At 38.9% G+C, this 19,635-nt stretch overlaps 1 long non-coding RNA gene across 1 annotated transcript; it reads left to right on the top strand.

The window, feature by feature from the left end:
- Positions 1-357: 357 nt before the first annotated feature.
- LOC120853979 lies at positions 358-18,410 on the top strand. Its single transcript, XR_005718893.1, has 3 exons — positions 358-485; positions 4,911-4,920; positions 18,396-18,410. It is a non-coding gene; the product is annotated as an uncharacterized LOC120853979 (long non-coding RNA).
- The last annotated feature ends 1,225 nt before the right edge of the window (positions 18,411-19,635 follow it).

The following is a 19,635-nucleotide window of genomic DNA, read 5'->3' as shown; positions in this document are numbered from 1 at the left end:
TGAACTGGATTGCTATGATGGTGTGGTCAGCCACCCAGAACTAAACATTCTGGAGAGCAAAGTGGGCCTTAGGAAGCACTGCTGTTAATAAAGCTAGTGGATGCAATGGAATTCCAATAGAACTATTCAAAACCCTAAGCCCTAAAGGATGATGACTTCAAGGTGTTGCCTTCAATATGTCAGCAAATCTGAAAGACCCAGCAGTGGCCACAGGACTGGAAAAGGTCAATCTTCATCCCAGTCCCCAAGAAGGGTAGTACTAAAGAATGAGCTAACCATCGAACTCATCTCTTGTGCTAATAACGTCATGCTTAAAATCTTGCATGCTAGGCTTCAGTATTATGTGAATCAAGAACTTCCAGATGTCCAAGTTGGATTTAGAAAAGGAAGAAGAACCAGAGATCAAATTGCCAACATTCGCTGGATCACAAAGAAAGCTAGGAAATTCTAGCAAAACATCTACCTCTGTTTCATTGACTATCGCAGTCTTCGTGTGGATCATAATAAACTGTGGAAAGTTCTTAAAGAGACGGAAATAACAAACCATCTTACCTGTCTCCTGAGAAACTTGTATGTGGGTCAAAAAGCAATAGTCTAGAACCCAGTATGGAAAAACTGATTGGTTCAAGATTGAGAAAGGAGTATGACAAGGCTGCTTGTGTCATCCTGTTTGTTCAATCAATACACTGAGCACATCATGAGACATGCCAGGCTGGATGAGTTACAAGCTGGAATCAAGATAGGCAGGAGAAACATCAACAACCTCAGATATGTGGATGATTCCACCCTAATGGCAGAAAGTGAAGAGGAACTAAAGAGCCTCATGATGAGGGTGAAGGAGGAGAGTGAAAGAGCTGGCTTAAAACTAAATATTACAAAAACCTAAGATCATGGCATCTGTCCCCATTCAGTTCAGTTCAGTTCAGTCGCTCAGTAGTGTCCAATTCTTTGCGACCCCATGAATCGCAGCACGCCAAGCCTCCCAGTCCATCACCAACTCCCAGAGTTCACTCAAACTCACATCCATAAAGTCAGTGAAGCCATCCAGCCATCTCATCCTCTGTCATCCCCTTTTCCTCCTGCCCCCAATCCCTCCCAGCATCAGAGTCTTTTCCAATGAGTCAACTCTTTGCATGAGGTGGCCAAAATACTGGAGTTTCAGCTTTAGCATCATTCCTTCCAAAGAACACCCAGGGTTGATCTCCTTTAGAATGGACTGGTTGGATCCCTTTGCAGTCCAAGGGACTCTCAAGAGTCTTCTCCAATACCACAGTTCAAACGCATCAATTCTTCAGCTTTCAGCTTTCATCTTTCTTCACAGTCCAACTCTCACATCCATACATGACCACTGGAAAAACCATAGCCCTGTCCCCATTATTTCATGGCAAATAGAGGACAGAAAGGTAGAAGTATTAACAGATATCCTCTTCTTGGGCTCTAAAATCACTGCAGATGGTGACTGCACGCATGAAATCAGAAGATGTTTGCTTCTTGGCAAGAAAGCTAGACAAACCTATGCAGTGTGTTGAAAAGCAGACATTACTCTGCTGAAAACATCCATATAGGCAAGGCTATGGTCTTCCCAGTGGTATGTGTGATTGTGAGAGCTGGACCATAAAGAAGGTGGGGGGCCAAAGAATTGGTGCCTTTGAATTATGGTGTTGCAGAAAACTCCCCAGAGTCCCTTGGACAGCACAGAGATTAAACCAGTCAATCTCAAGGGAAATCAATCCTGAATACTTGTTGGAAAGACTGAAGCTGAAGCTGAAACTCCACTATTTTGGTCATCTGATGTGAACACCTGACAGATTGGAGAAGTCCCTGATGCTGGAAAAGATCGCTAGCAGAAGAAGAGGGTGTCAGAGGATGAGGTGGCAGGATGGCATCACTGATGCAACGGACATGACCTTGGGCAAACTTCAGGAGATATTGAGGGACAGATAGGCCTGGTGTGCTGCAGTCCACGGAGTCACAAAGAGTTGGACATGACTGGGAGACTGAACAGCAATGATAAATATAGAGGTGTATCCCAAAGATCCCCCTTCTCAGAATACTTGTTGACCAGCTGTGACAAGTGCAGGCAGTAGGCAGTCTCCACTCCCAACCCCATCAGGGACTGCTTCAGCTGCAAAGGACCATCTGCCCAGGGTAACAGGCTTCCCTGAGACAGCAGGTACTTCATGACGACCCAGTGGTGGACCCAGTAAGGAGCAGTTCTTGCTCCAGACTCCCTGAAGATTGGCCAAGGTGTTGCCCGGCATATATCACAAGCCAAATTCTCCCTCTGTCCAATTCTTCTCCCTCCTCTTTCTCCTTCATCAGCATTGATCTCTAATAATTATCATGTGTCTCGACACATGATCTCAATAACTACTTCTGGAGAATCCAATAATAACAACCTCCAACATTCTCAGCTAATAGAAATGTCAAGATTAAGAAAGTTGAAGAGGTAGAAAGTGAGGTACAACATATATGAGTGTTACTCAGAGAGCAGTATATTATACATGAGAGACTCATCTACCACTGAAACTATGCTGGTAACACTTAAGAGTCCTCGTTGTATTATGCATTCTCAACATCAGCTAATAATATAAGGAAGCTACTTTGCTTTCTCAAGACTTTGAGCCAAAACTTTTTCTAACTCACACTCTGGAAAATCTTCCTTTAGGTTGATAATTCTTTTACAAAAAAAAAGAAAAAAGAATAATAATAATAATAGGACTTCTCTGGTAGTCCTCTGGTTAAGAATCTGCCTGCCAATGCAGGTGACACTAGTTGGATCCCTAGTCTAGGAAAATCCCACATACAGCAAAGCAACTAAGCCTGTATGTCACAACTACTAAAGCCCGAGGACCCTACCGTGTGTGCTTTGCAACAAGAGAAGGCTCCACAAGAAGAAGCCCGTGAATCACAGAGAGCAACCCTCCACGGCAACTACAGAAAGTTTACACAGCAACAAAGACCTGGTGCAGTCAAAAATTAAATAAATAAATAAACCTTTCTTTTAAGTTCTAAAAAAAAATGAAAACCCATCAGTTCTGGAGATGATCAAAACATAGTTTAGGTTCTGAATCAGGACATAGGAGAACTAAACTTACTGTCTCATAGAATTTATAAGAACACTATCCTGATATCCTTATATTAGCAACATTCATTTGTCAAAATTTTACTTTCAACTAAATGCCTTTCAATTTTAAAACAATTTTAGAATAGAGTGGACCTTTTTTACTTCTAAGATACAATGAACTTGGTAATATTTCTGCTGCTGGTTTGTACCACCTTCTGTTAGCTTCTGTTAGAAATCATTTATTTACTCCCCTCATTGTGATATTGCCCTATATTATTCAAGGTAAAACTTTCTTTGGGCCAATGTACGTAATATCTGGGAGACACCTTATCTAGATCCAAAACCACACAAAGGCCTCCCCTTTGCTTGAGGGTGAATATAGTCAACATTTTCCAAAACCCCTCTATTCACCATGCGACCCTTCTGAGTGGCTGATTTCTGTGCCGAGCTCATTCAGTTTGGACCCTTATGAGAGGTTCTAAATTCCAAAGGCTGCTTGTTTGGAAATTCATGCAGTTCTCAATGATGCAGTTCCTTTTTTGGCTGCCCCATTGCTGGGTTCGTTCAGACAACAAGCTGCTTAGGGATGGATAATTTTTCCTCTTGGCTGCCAAAACCCACAGGGCAGGAGGTTGGTATTTCACTGCTATTGTAGAATTTTCAGAAGTTTGGAAAACAGAGAATTTTATTTTTTGTTTTGTTTTGATATAGGACATTTTGACAATGGCTTTGGCAGTGATACAAAAATCTCCATGCTTGTTAACCAGAATAACATTTGCAGCCATCTGGCTTGCAAGTAGCACCCTCTGAGTAAGACAGATATAAAAGCAACAAGCAATTAAGAGGTTTAAAATGGTTTTCCCATTAGTTTCTGAACGATCCCATGATAAAGATACAACAGGTAATGGAAGGATTGCTGATTCTTTGTCAGCACATTTCCCATCATGATAAAATTTGTCTGACACCTCCATTATTTCTTTATTTCTCAATCTCCCTTTACCACCATGATTCTTCCAGATTTTTGGACTTGGATTTTCCTTTTGTCCTAAACACAACATCTCCAATCTTGACAAACCACAAAATCCACTAAAATCTACTACATGCCCAGTTACGTATATTATTCTTTTTTGAAAATGACTAAGGCTTGATTCCAAAGAACAGAGTAAAACTCTTAAAACAACATAATATGAACCACTAGCTTTTAATTTTAATTCTTTGGGCCTAATCTTTATATGATAAACTTTAGGTATTTTCTTAGGACAGTTTTAAACAACAAAACACAGAAGAAAGTTTTGATTCTTGAAACTGAAAAGACATAGCTCCTTTAGACCAGGAATTATACCTTTGATCTCTTTAAAATTATTCAAAGGTATTTATTATAATATCTACATTTATCTAGATATATAAACAGTACCATTGACTTGGACTTCTGTCAATTTCCAGTTCAATAATAAGAGATCAAAGTTTTCCAAAGTGCTGGAAGCAAAGTCTGAGCAGTTGTGCTGAAAGTAAAGAGTAAAGTGAGGTAGGATTTGAGAAAAGATGCTTACTTTTCCCCTTCCAGCTTACTCCTTAAAGTCCTATCCTGCCTGCCTAGGAAACGATCTGCTAGTAACCTGCAGAAGAGGCTTTGTGCTGCCACATATTTTGCACATTTTACATAAAGTAACATATTTTTATCCAAGGCTTTCAGAGACTTCTCACTTAGTTGTCAGTTTCAGAAAACCCAGAGCTGGAAGAGATCAGACAGGAATTTTCCCAAACAAATTAGCATGTTGGAGGATGATGTAAATGGCAGCATGAATTGCCCCTATGCTTGAGCACGTTTTGCAGCACAGCTAAGATATTAACAAGTGATGGTTTCATGCACTTGGTCTAGTGATTTACGAACTTGCTTCCTGATTTAATAGAGTGCTAGAAAGGATTGTTGTTATACCAACTAAAAGAATCATAAAATGGTAATGAATGTTATGAAACTTCATGAATATTTCATCTGAAGACAGGCTGTCAGATTTATCTTGAGGTTAAAGAGCACATAGGCCATAAATCAGGTTTAAAGATGGAGCTGCTTGAAGTTCGTAGTTGGTGAAAACTGTTTACATGTTAGGCAAGGCTATCTGTGGGTGTTTATTATTTTACTGGCACGTTAAAACCTAGTTAACCTAAGATAAAGAAAAAACTTCAGGTTTAAAATATAGCACTTTAAAAAGAATTAGCAAAGTTTCTAGGAAAGCACTAGGATTTTTTTTTTTTTGGAAGAAAATTGACTTTATTGTAATTTTCCCATTGAATTTATTAAGTATTCAATATTATCATCAATATTCAATAAAAAGATATCATAAAGCTACTAAATTGACACAATAATATGGAGCAATGAGCACAAGCATGTTCTTTAGCTATGAACTACACATATAGTCATCATTTATATTAAGCCTTTAATATGTCATCAGTTTCAAGGCAATTTTTCATTTGAAATATTTATAGTTAGTTTAGAATTTCACTACTTATTTCCTAGATAAGTGTGTTTCATTTCTTCCAATAGAACAACAGCATCAAAAAGAAATGCTTCTCTAGGCTACATTAATGACATAGAAGTGAAATTTAGTTCAGTGATTATGAAGTTCCCCTCTAGCTCTGTAACTAGCTGAGAGCAAGCCTCTCCTTTAAATTACCTCCTTTAAATTAAGTTTTTTCCTTTTTGTGTTTTTAAAAGCAGGAAATGTGATTTAAATAGAGATGACCCTTCCGATAATCTTTTATTTATCTGGCAGTGGAAATAGAATCATTCATTAATATATTTGATCTGTCACTCAGCATAATTTTGAATGCTTACTATGTGACATGTACTTTGCTAGGTGATAGGGATGAAACTGTGGATGATTAAAACATGGTCCCTACCTGTAGAACATTTTGCTTCAAAAAAAAGGTAAATAAGAAATTATAAAAAGTGTTATGGCTGACATAAGGGCTCTTATGAGAACGCATAAGAGGGGTATATGCCCTAGAGTTTAGGGATCAAAAATGGCACTTTGCAGAAAAGAATGTCTAAGGTCAGACCTCCAGGGAAGTAGAGAGGAGTAGACTAGGAGGAAAGAAAAAACATGACCTATTAGAGAAACTGAGGAAAGCTTGTAATAGTTGAAGTGTATTGAATGTGTGTTTTTTGGGGAAAGGATGGAAAGGAAGGTGGGAAGGAAACAAAGGAGGGCATAGACCATGCCTCCAAACCCTGTAAGAGAGTTGAGGGGGGAGGGTTGGGGAATCAAATTATTTTTATTTTAAAAAGATGTTGAACATAACCAGTGCTCTTGAATAGTGGAAAAGAAGATAAATAAATACACTCTCTAAGAATAGAGTAAGATTGGGACAAATACCCTGAAGAATTTCCTAATAGGAATAGAGTAGTTTTGAAAGGTAGTTGAAAAGATCTCTTTATGAAGGTTTTGAAAATAAAAATTGTCCTTCATTTTAAAGAAGAGAAGATAGCTTACATTCTAAAGAAATATTACTATGCATGTCTTCATCCTCATCCTACTCAATACCTAGAATATGTTGTATTAAAATAATAATTAATATTGATTAAGGAAATACAATCTACCATCCTTACATGTTTTATCTATTAGCTTACTTAATCCTCATTTTAAAATCTGTGTAGTAAATACTATAATTATCTCAATTTTAAAGTTGATGCAATTAGGCACAGTTGGCGAATGTGTCTTTGTCTTACAATTAGGGAGTTGCAGAGCTGGGATTTGAACCTAGGCAGTCAGGCTCTTGACCATAATTGCAGCTCGCATGTTCCCAATCGTGACATATTACATAGTCACACAGTTATCATCTAAAAGAAAAAAAAATGTTCTCATTTACCCTTGAATATTCTTTTATGTCCATTTATGAGGGAGTTCATATTATGAAGCAGAAAATTCTAATTTGATTTTGTGCAAGGCAAACACATTTGTAGATTTGACACTTGTAGCAATGTATTTGCCCACTGATTATTGATGAATGAACTTTGTGTTCTTATTTTGGTACTAGTGAACAGTAAATGCACTGTGCATGACATCACTTATAAGGGAATAAATAATTTTAAAAACTTTCCTTCACAGAATATTATCACACTGAACTGTCATTCACATTACCCTAAACTGAGTTGTAATGGTATTACCTAGTAGGTGTCACATCCTTCATTCAAAATGGAAACTGTGCTTTTCATTTCTAGAGGAAAACCACTCTATGTGCTTAAGCTGATCTATAGGGCATAAGACCACAGCCTCTCCAATACAAAGAGTCATTTGTCCAATTGTCTGACCTGCTCCAGCCTAGTAAATAAGGACAGCATAAGATGACAAAAGGTTCCCAACAGAAACGGATTTATAGTCAGAATCAGTTTCTTATGTTTTCATTCATTTTGAATGAATACAAAAAATAATCTTGCTGCTAATACAAATGCCGCAAACTGTGCCATTAAATTGACAGTGTGATCGATCCCACTTCACACTGCTTTATAAGCAAAATGCATCATTCTCGGGAGCTTTCTCCAGTTTAAATAATTGTAAGAAATATATTTCTTGCCTTTACTTTTATTGATAAAACACAGCATGTCATCTTAATTCATCCTTCCCCTGCTCTATTTTATCATCGTCTCCAGAGTGATTGGAATTCTGATCACCCTGTGTTTTGCTCTCAGATTGAAAGCCTCTATCTATTCATCTGTTATTCTTCACGAAGCCAAGCTCTGGTATAACATCTGTTTTCTCACTGAATCTTCACCAGAGATTCAGATGCCAGCAAGCAATAACCTCTTGGAAATCCTCGAGGGTCCCTGCTATGTCTGGGCTTGAAGCTAACAAAATTAGTGGAGAAAGTGCTGTTATTTGATTTTCATTCCTGAATTTGATTTGAGGTCCATGAGCTTAGTGGAGTGCTGATAATGTTTTACCATTCTTTGAAGCTAGTCATAACTTGATGAAAGGTTTAGACGAGTGGAAGCATTAATTGCATATCTCAAATTTTATTCTTTCTCTTTTCTTCCATTGATGTTCAACTAAACTCACATCTTAGTTTAATCTTAGAACACACTTCTAAAAACAAATGATGATTTAGAATTTCAAGTCTGAAATTGGCATCAGTTTTAATTTTTTTATTTCTTGATGGAATCTGCTGAAATTTTTATCCGTATATTTCAAACTACTGAGAAAAAATTGTAGGCAAATTTAAATCAGAAGCATATTTTGGTCAACACGTGCATACATGCTAAGTCACTTCAGTTGTGTCCGATTCTGTGCGACTCTATGGACTGCAGCCTGCAAGGCTCTTCTGTCCACGGGATCCTCCAGGCAAGAATGCTGAAGTGGGTGCCATGCCCTCCTCCAGGGGATCTTCCCTACCCAGGGATTGAACCCAGGTTTCTTACATCTACCTGCATTGGTGGGCAGGTTCTTTACCACTAGTGCCACCTGGTCATGATACAAGTCAAAAGAAATACATAGCCTAGAAAATGTGTGGATATTGATCATTTTTATAATTAGTCATAACTGATGCTAAAAGACAAACTGTGTACTTTAAACTGGTTTATCTGTGCATATTAACACATAAAGACTTATACATGTAACTACTTGGGACTTCCCTTGTGGCTCAGCTGGTAAAGAATCACTGGCCATGCAGGAGACCTGGGTTCAGTCCCTGGGTTGGGAAGGTTCCCTGGAGAAGGGAAAGGCTACCCACTCCAGCATTCTGGCCTGGAGAATTCCACAGACTGTATAGTCCATGGGGTTGCAAAGAGTTAGACACAATTGAGTGACCGTCACTACTGTAACTACTTAGATACAATATTCATATATATATATACACTATGGTAATAGAATTTTTCCAGGTTTCCTTTTCGTCAGTTTTACTGAGGTTTGACTGACAAATAAAATTGTAAGGTATATAAAGTGTACATTATGGTGATTTACGTATACATTAAGAAAAGATTCCTTCCACCTAGTAAATCAGCATTATCCGTCACCTCACACGTTAATCTCTGTGTGTGTGAGAGAGAATAAGTTCTTCTCTCTTAGCAAATTTCAACTATAAAAAAATAGAGTTTTAAAGTCAATATTAGGAGCAATGAGTCATCTACTATTCCATTATCCATTAAAGCAAAATAATCCATTCAAAACTTAAAACAACAGTTTATTATTTTTAAAGTCTCTCAATTGACCAGATTCAGCTGGGACATTCTTCTGCTTCATGTAGCATTGGCTGGGTTCACTCATTCAGCTGCATTCAGCTGAGGACTGAGCTTGACTGATAGATTCAAGAAAGCTTTTACTCATAAGGCTGGCACTCTGATGCTCTCTACGTGGTTGTTCCACATGTCTAGCTTGGACTTCCTCACAACACGGTGGTCTCAGGATAGTCAGACTCTTGCACAGCAGCTGGCTTCAAGAGGTATAAAGTGGAAGGTGCCAGTCTCCTTAAGTACTAGCCCTATCATTGGCATAGCATCACTTGAGCTCCATTCTATTGGGCAAAGGAAGTCACAAGCCCAGCTCAAATTCAAGAGGAATAAACTCTACCTCTTGATTGGTAGAACAACATGAGTATAGAAGAAAGGCAGGGAGACTATCTAGCGCACCTACTGAAATTCAGATTTCAAGAGTCTATTTTAAAAATTAGACCAGAAGTACTCTCAGACTTCTTAATTATCATGGTGGCAGTGGTGTTAGTTGCTCAGTCATGTCCAACTCTTTGTGATCCCATAGACTGTAACCCACCAGGCTCCTCTGTCCTTGAAATCCCCCAGGCAAGAATACTCGAGTGGGTAGCCATTCCCTTCTCCAGGAGATCTTCCCAACTCAGGATTTGAATCCAGGTCTCCTTCACTGCAGGCAGATTCTTTACCACATCAGTCACTACTAGACAATAATTGGTTTTTCCAAAATATTAATCTGTCTAAAGCCCATGTAATACTATATGTTAAAAATTCGTGTATTAATCTCCCTGTGATCTTTAATGGACATTTACTAACTTTGACACTGAAATTAATCCTCTTTTTTCAAACTTATTGTCTTTCCCTCACTTTGTTTCCAATTTTCACCAGCCTTTTCTTCTTCAGTTAACATTTTCCCCTGGAATACAATTTGAAACCAAGCAGAAAATGAAAATTGAAAGCAAATTTATAATTTGTTTACACATATGATCTACTCAATCTAGTCAAAACCAATCAACCATCCAGAGAAGGTCAAAGCTCTGAGCTTTGCATAGCCTGAGAAGCTGCCAGGCAGTGTTTCTTTCTCTCCATCTCACTCAAAGTAGCTCCAGTTTTCAATTATCCACACCAATCATGTTCCCAGTTGACAAGAGTAACTAACAGGTAACTTTATATTTAATAAGTGTTTAATAAGTGTCAATCACAAAATATTTTTTGCAAATAAACAGAGTCAGCCTAGTTCTTTTGTGTAAAAACACTGATCAAGGTCCTAAAATGTGCTAGCCATTGGGAATATAAAAGTATATGATCTGCTTTTCAAGGTTTCAGAAAGCTAGGAAAGCATACAACACTGCTTGAGGTCTCTGGTGTTTTCTTGAATCTTTAGTAATATGAGCCAATATGACCTCTCATCAAAGTTTCCATTTATAATGCTTTCAGTATCCTCAAGTGAGATTAAACCAAATAAAACTGCTGGATGGACATAAGGATATTTAACAATAAAAGATTTCTAAATTAAAGACAGAATGGTTTCAGGCACAGTTTTCTCATCTGCAGATCAGAGATTTGAAAGACAAAAATTTCACACAGAAAAGTCGTCTGTAGGTTACTACAAAGTGAGGTGGTCAGCTTCCACAGGATATGAATGATATCTGGAGGGTTTGGTTTATTGATTAATTCAATACATATTTACTGAGCACTTCTGTGCCAACTTTGGCTGGGTATACAATGTAAAATGAGTTCCCTCGTGACTCAGATGGTAAAGCATCTGCCTATAATGCAGGAGACCTGGGTTCAATCCCTGCATCAGGACGATCTCCTAGAGAAGGAAATGGCAACCCACTCCAGTATACTTGCCTGGAAAATCCCATGGATGGAGGAGCCTGGTAGGCTACAGTCCCTGGGGTTGCAAAGAGTCGGACACGACTGAGCGACTTCACAATGTAAAATAAAAAAGATGCAATCTCTGCTTTCACAGAGCCTCCTGTCTAGTGGTAAATACAGACATGCAAGTAGTTACATTTAGTGTGATGTATTTTAGAAGCAATATGAAGTCCCATGGGAGCATAAAATAGGGTTCTCTATTGCAGGGCTGGGGGATCAGAAAAGATGAGCATAAGTGTGTTAAACAAAAGTTTGAGGGCAGGGAGAAGAGTGTTTCAGGCAGAAGGAATAGAACTGTGCCTAGACCCAGAGTTAAGAAAGGATGTTGTCTTCTGGAAACATAAGAGATTACGTCCAGCAGAAGCACTATTGTGATAGGAAACTGTTGAATGAGAGTGCAGTGTGTGCGTGCTAAGTCTCTTCAGTTCAGTCGCTCAGTCATGTTCTTCTCTTTGCGACCCCATGAATTGCAGCACGCCAGGCCTCCCTGTCCATCACCAGCTCCAGGAGTTCACCCAAACTCATGTGCATCAAGTCGGTGATGCCATCCAGCCATCTCATCATCCATCGTCCCCTTCTCCTCCTGCCCCCAATCCCTCCCAGCATCAGAGTCTTTTCCAATGAGTCAACTCTTCACATAAGGTGGCCAAAGTACTGGAGTTTCAGCTTCAGCATCATTCCTTCCAAAGAAATCCCAGGGTTGATCTCCTTTAGAATGGACTGGTGGGACCTCCTTGCAGTCCAAGGGACTCTCAAGAGTCTTCTCCAACACCACAGTTCAAAAGCATCAACTCTTTGGTGCTCAGCTTTCTTCACAGACCAACTCTCACATCCATACATGACCACTGGAAAAACCACAGCCTTGACTAGATGGACTTTTGTTGGCAAAGTAATGCCTCTGCTTTTGAATATGCTATCTAGGTTGGTCATAACTTTCCTTCCAAGGAGTAAGCGTCTTTTAATTTCATGGCTGCAGTCACCATCTGCAGTGATTTTGGAGCCAAAAAAAATAAAGTCTGACTCTCTTTCCACTGTTTCCCCATCTATTTCCCATGAAGTGATGGGACCGGATGCCATGATCTTCGTTTTCTGAATGTTGAGCCTTAAGCCAACTTTTTCTCATGTCCAACTCTTTACAACCCCATGGACTGTAGCCCTTCAGGCTCCTCTGTCCCTGAGATTCTCCAGGCAAGAGTACTGGAGTGGGTTGCTATGCCTTTCTCCAGGGGATCTTCCCGACCCAGGGATCAAACCCATGGTTCTTATGAATCCTGCTTTGGCTGGTGGTTCTTTCCCACTAGCACCACCTGAGAAGCCATGAGAGCACAGCTTCAGCAGCTATGCTGTTGAATCTTGATGAATGGAAAAGGGGGATTTTAGTTATGTAGGTCTGTTAACATCTCTATTCTAAAGATTTCCATTTATAGAATACAGTGTATGTTTTTAGCTTTGCACAGCTTATGTATCTGTATTTGAGTATAACACACACACAGGAAACAGGAAGAAAATATATCAACATTTTATCCATGGTGGATGCTGGGATTACAGATGATTTTTTTTCTAAATTTGCTACTTTTAATTTTTTTGTATTTCCAAAACTTTATACAATGAAAGAAAAGTGAAAGTGAAGTCACTCAGTCATGTCCGACTCTTTGCATCCCCAGAATTATCCAGGCCAGAACACTGGAGTGGGTAGCCTTTCCCTTCTCCGGGGTATCTTCCCAACCCAGGGATCAAACCCAGGTCTCCCGCATGGCAAGTGGATTCTTTACCAGCTGAGCCACAATACCACGCACAAATAGTAGACATAACAGAAAAACATCATTGTGTAAACGTGACATAACATCTGACTGTAACTACAAATTACGTTTCTGAACTTTTATAAATCTATTTCTAAGGGACATTTCCTATGCAAGTGTTCTTTATATTTTTTAATAAGAAATATCTTGTATTTGGAGACAGTTAAATTGAGTAAGTAACTGACCAACCTAGATAGCATATTCAGAAGCAGAGACATTACTTTGTCGACTAAGGTCCGTCTAGTCAAGGCTATGGTCTTTCCTGTGGTCATGTATGGATGTGAGAGTTGGACTGTGAAGAAGCCTGAGTGCCGAAGAATTGATGCGTTTGAACTGTGGTGTTGGAGAAGACTCTTGAGAGTCCCTTGGACTGCAAGGAGATCCAACCAGTCCATTCTGAAGGAGATCAGTCCTGGGATTTCTTTGGAAGGAATGATGCTGAAGCTGAAACTCCAGTACTTTGGCCACCTCATGCAAAGAGTTGACTCATTGGAAAAGACTGATGCTGGGAGGGATTGCGGGCAGGAGGAGAAGGGGACGACAGAGGATGAGATGGCCGGATGGCATCACGGACTCAATGGACGTGAGTCTGAGTGAACTCCGGGAGATGGTGATGAACAGGGAGGCCTGGAGTGCTGCAATTCATGGGGTCGCAGAGTCTGACACGACTGAGCGACTGAACTGAACTGAACTGGACTTTAGAACTGGATTCTTTAAAAGAACAAAAGTGATATTAAGAAACACAGAAAAGCATACATTTTAATGATGTTGCCTATTCACAGAACATAATCCTTAAATTCAGTAAATATGTTTTATATGTATTTTATATATTTTTCATACATAATTTCATATATATGTGATTTGAATCCAACATAGCAGAAACTATTTTGTACACTCTGCGAATATCCTGAACACTGCCAGAATTCATCTCTTTCACAAAGTACCTCTAAACTTCAGTAAGACATAACTAGAAGTTAGCATTTTTCTAACAATTTTCTGTTCATTAGTCACCCCAATTTTTGCCCCATTATTTATTTGTAAATTCCAGTCATCAAACTCAAATCCACAAGATCATCACATGGTTCAGAATTTAAACTCAGAGTGGACAGAAAAACAAACTCCTGTTTAACCTTGTGTGTATGCCTGAGACCGCAGAGGATGCCCACACGATAAATGCAGCTGGTGACAACTGCAATAAAGATGCAAGAGTGATGCACGCCCTCGAAAAGCAATAAAAATAAAGAGCGCTTTGTCCTCCTAGCTCCATTGCTCAGAGCTGCATTTGTGCCATTTTCCATAATTCCAGGCATGACTGTCAACACAGAGAGGGAATGATCTAGTCTGAGCTCTCACACATAGACCTTCAAAAGCCCCTGGCATATTCAGAACATCAAAATTCATAGCTTAATTTGTTTACTTTAAGGAAACTCACTTGGTTATCAAATATGAAGTGTCACAGCTAAGATTTTCAAAAGAAAACCTAACATGCCTGAATTATTAATTATCAGTTTACAGTTTAAGTCTTTACTTGGCAAAACAATTCACTTTTCAAAGATTGTTATAACAAGTCTTGGGCACAGCTAGAGCAAACATTTGTGCTAGTATTAAATCTGGCTATTTCCACATATGCTCACTGTGACTTCAGGCACAGAGCCGTAGGGAGAAAGGCCAGCAGTCACTCATTCACATTGTGCTGATAACAGCAATTTGGGTTGGTAGGCGAGCTGTGGTAAAAGAAATATGAATATGAATATTTATACCTTACCTTTCTCCTGCCTTAAATCTACTGAAGACTTTGTCATATTTATCTTTAGGCTATTCTTGTAAGGAACACAAGTATCAATTTAAAAAGAAGAAGAAGAAAAAGTTAAGGTTTCTGTACTTCTGTTCAAGTAGTGTAGTTCCAATTAAGAAAAATATCTTTGGCATTTGACGTTCCCAAACTGATATTCCCTGATTGGACAAGAAAAGGTGTTCCAGATATATACTTTCTGTGTAGCTGCTATCAAATCAAATCAACAGTGTGACTTACCCTTCTCCCTGAAGACAGGAAGAAGACTGATCAAATCCAAGAGATTGAATGGATTCTCCTACAATAGGAAACCTTGTTCCAGACCCTTAAAATCTAGGGGAGAAAAGAGAGCCATGACTTAATAACTGCATGGTAACTGGAGATATTAAAGGGATCTGTGGGCTTATTTGCACTATATCTCTTTCTTGAAGCAGACTACCACCCAAACCACGTTGGGAATATTATAAGCCACAAGTGGTGAGGCAGGCAACTTTTAGTGGTGGATTCTAATAAATTCAAACCCTGGTGTTCAATTAATGTGTCTTAATGCTTAAAATTATATTTTTATGGCATTCTTAGAAACTGAGAAAAAAGAATGCCTCTAAGATTTCCCTTTCTCCTTCCTTGTTTCCCTTTTTCCTTCTTTTCTTTCTGATTTTCCGAACTAAATTAACTTAATTCATTTGCAAAACCTTTGGGACAATTTACCAAACAATTGTATTTTATGTTCAACAACTTGGCTTGCCCAATAAAATCTGCAAGTAGTAGAAGGAGCACAAGGGAAGCACATAAGAAGTGAGTTCAGATGCTTTCAGATGGAGTGACCCAAGCTCCATCCAGTCATGAGAGCCACTTGTAAATAGAAAGAAACAGCCAAGAAATTGTAGAAAAACTATTTCAAGCAATGGATCAAAGAGAAATATATAAGGTACACATGAGACATAAGTTATAGAAATAAGAGAAAGTGCCTTGTGGAATAAATGGCTTAAAATAGGCACTAAAAGATGGATAGGATCTAATAGATAGAGGGATATCCTCTATGAAGATAGTATGAGCACCAAGGGAGGGACCAAAATAGTCTGAAGAGAACTAATAATTTTGGAATTTTATGAAACAACATTAGACAGAAAAAATCAGCCCAGATAAGAGCAGGGTTTGAAATCCTTATCAATTGCAGCAATTACAATTTTATTTCAGATTAAAAGGAACATTAAAACAGATGTTGCCAGCATTGGATTTCTAATTTCCATCATTATTCTGATACACTGTAAATCCTGGAATATAAGCTTGGAATCTTGAAGAAAAAACCATTATGATCACCAGCAAACTTATTCCAAGTTGTTCTACATCTCTATTTGGGTAATACAACATTCATTCTCCTATATACGGTCCAGATACAGGAAGTTAATTTTTCTGTTCAAAAGGAACTCATAAAGTTTTCCATATATTAGAAGTATATTTGCCCCTACAAGTACATCTACTTATACATGAGGGGATTTGAAAAGTCAGTGAGCATATCCAACCATCTCTGACAGAAAAATTAAATAACTATGACATCTTGCATATAAATTCAAACACTTAATGCCAAGTCACTTGCATTTGAATTTCATGTGTTTGAAGAGATGAATATTACGTGTTCACAGATTCTTTTTATGTTTTTAGAGAATAAAATGGATCACAAATCTATCCACATTCCTTAATTCTTACAAAGAGATTCCTTGTAAAGATAAAGGCCTTTATTTTGTATCACAAGTTACCCAGGAAAAATTTGCATTTGATTGTAAAATATTACCAAATGTCTCCAGGTAGTTTATAAATACACAGCCCTAAGAGATCTATGAAGACCTACAAGACCTTTCAGAACTAACACCCAAAAAAGATGTCCTTTTCATTATAGGGGACTGGAATGCAAAAGTAGGAAGTCAGAAACACCTGGAGTAACAGGCAAATTTGGCCTTGGAATACGGAATGAGGCAGGAGTTTTGCCAAGAGAAGTTAATGGAGTTTTGCCAAGAAAATGCACTGGTCATAGCAAACACCCTCTTCCAACAACACAAGAGAAGACTCTACACATGGACATCACCACATGGTCAACACCAAAATCAGATTGATTATATTCTTTGCAGCCAAAGACGGAGAAGCTCTATACAGTCAGCAAAAACAAGACTGGGAGCTGACTGTGGCTCAGATCATGAAATCTTTAGTGCCAAATTCAGACTTAAATTGAAGAAAATAGGGAAAACCCACTAGACCATTCAGATATGACCTAAATAAAATTCTTTATGATTATACAGTGGAAGTGAGAAATAGATTTAAGGGACTAGATCTGATAGATAGAGTGCCTGATGAACTATGGACATTCATGACATTCATGACATTGCACAGGAGACAGAGATCAAGACCAGCCCCATGGAAAAGAAATGCAAAAAAGCAAAATGGCTGTCTGGGGAAGGCCTTACAAATAGCTGTGCAAAGAAGAGAAGTGAAAAGCAAAGGAGAAAAGGAAAGATATAAGCATCTGAATGCAGAGTTCCAAAGAATAGCAAGGAGAGATAAGAGAGCCTTCCTCAGTGATCAATGCAAAGAAAGAGAGGAAAACAACAGAATGGGAAATACTAGAGATCCCTTCAAGAAAATTAGAGATATCAAGGGAACATGTCATGCAGAGATGAGCTCAATAAAGGACAGAAATTATATGGACCTAACAGAAGCAGAAGATATTAAGAAGAGGTGGCAAAAATACACAGAAGAACTGTACAAAAAAAGATCTTCATGACCAAGATAAACACAGTGGTATGATCACTCACCTAGAGCCAGACATCCTGGAATATGAAGTCAAGTGGGCGTTAGAAAGCATCACCAAAAACAAAGCTAGTGGAGGTGATGGAATTTCATTTGAGCTATTTCAAATCCTGGAAGATGATGCTGTGAAAGTGCTGCACTCAATATGCTAGCAAATTTGGAAAACTCAGCAGTGCCCACAGGACTGGAAAATGTCAGTTTTCATTCCAATCCCAAAGAAAGGCAATGCCAAAGAATGCTCAAACTACCGCACAATTGCACTCATCTCACATGCTAGTAAAGTAAAGCTCAAAATTCTCCAAGCAAGGCTTCAGTAGCACGTGAACCGTGAACTTCCAGATGTTCAAGCTGGTTTTGGAAAAGGCAGAGGAACCAGAGATCAAGTTGCCAAGATCTGCTGGATCATCAAAAAAGCAAGAGAGTTCCAGAAAAACATCTGTTTCTGCTTTATTGACTATGCCAAAACCTTTGACTGTGTGGATCACAATAAACTGTGGAAAATTCTAAAGAGATGGGAATACCAGACCACCTGACCTGCCTCTTGAGAAACCTATAAGCAGGTCAGGAGCAACAGTTAGAACTGGACATGGAACAACAGACTGGTTCCAAATAGGAAAAGGAGTACATCAAGGCTGTATATTGTCACCCTGCTTATTTAATTTATATGCAGAGTACATCATGAGAAACGCTGGACTGGAAGAAACACAAGCTGGAATCAATACTGCCAGGAGAAATATCAATAACCTCAGACATGCAGATGACACCACCCTTATGGCAGAAAGTCAAGAGGAACTCAAAAGCCTCTTGATGAAAGTGAAAGAGGAGAGTGAAAAAGTTGGCTTAAAGCTCAACATTCAGAAAACGAAGATCATGGCATCTGGCCCCATCACTTCATGGGAAATAGATGGGGAAACAGTGGAAACAGTGTCAGACTTTATTTTTTTGGGCTCCAAAATCACTGCAGATGGTGACTGCAACCATGAAATTAAAAGACGCTTACTCCTTGGAAGGAAAGTTATGACCAACCTAGATAGCATATTGAAAAGCAGAGACATTACTTTGCCAACAAGGTCCATCTAGTCAAGGCTATGGTTTTTCCAGTAGTCATGTATGGGTGTAAGAGTTGGACTGTGAAGAAAGCTAAGAGCTGAAGAATTGATGCTTTTGAACTGTGGTGTTGGAGAAGACTCTTGAGAGTCCCTTGGACTGCAAGGAGATCCAACCAGTCCATTCTAAAGGAGATCAGTCCTGGGATTTCTTTGGAAGGAATGATGCTAAAGCTGAAACTCCGATACTTTGGCCACCTCATGCGAAGAGTTGACTCAATGGAAAAGACTCTGATGCTGGGAGGGATTGGGGGCAGGAGAAGAAGGGGACGACAGAGGATGAGATGGCTGGGTGGCATCACTGACTCGATGGATGTGAGTTTGAGTGAACTCCGGGAGATGGTGATGGACAGGGAGGCCTGGCGTGCTGCAATTCACAGGATCACAAAGAGCTGGACACGACTGAGTGACTGAACTGAACTGAAGAGATAAGAGATGAGGGGAAATAAGGGGAGAAATGTAAACAGTCATGCATGGACCTATCCTAAAAGAATCTATAGCCTACAAACAAAAATAAGATATGCATACACACTCATGTGTACTGTAAAGTTAAAGATGATGAATGTAAAAAGATGAAGCAGGATGATAGAAGTATTGCCATTAAAGTCAACCAACACTGGATCTGATTTTCAGCTCTGCCAGTGACTCTTGACAAGTTAAACAATTTGGTTTAATTTCCTTTTTGCTATAGAATGAGTGTGCACCATTTATAATTGTTATGGTGCTAAATGAAGTAACATGTACATGATGTGACTCAGTGTCAAGGTCCAAGAATCTGCTCTGTAATAGTGACTATGATCATTATAAGAAGAGAACTAGTAAAGCACCATCAAATTGCAGAGGAAGGAGAAATAATTTTAAGAAACACTATAAAAATAAAATGTATACAACTTGTGGGAGGTTAAAACTTATTAGAGGTAAGGGGGAAAGGAGGCAAGGTTGAAAGTTTTGAAGACAAGTATATTAAACGGTGGTGGTGGTGCCATTAACAA

Source organism: Oryx dammah, unplaced genomic scaffold (assembly GCF_014754425.2).
Source record: "Oryx dammah isolate SB20612 unplaced genomic scaffold, SCBI_Odam_1.1 HiC_scaffold_27, whole genome shotgun sequence".
In the NCBI taxonomy this organism is placed as follows: domain Eukaryota; kingdom Metazoa; phylum Chordata; class Mammalia; order Artiodactyla; family Bovidae; genus Oryx; species Oryx dammah.
Note: the sequence above shows the minus strand (reverse complement) of the source record. Positions and strands in the feature narration are given on the sequence as shown.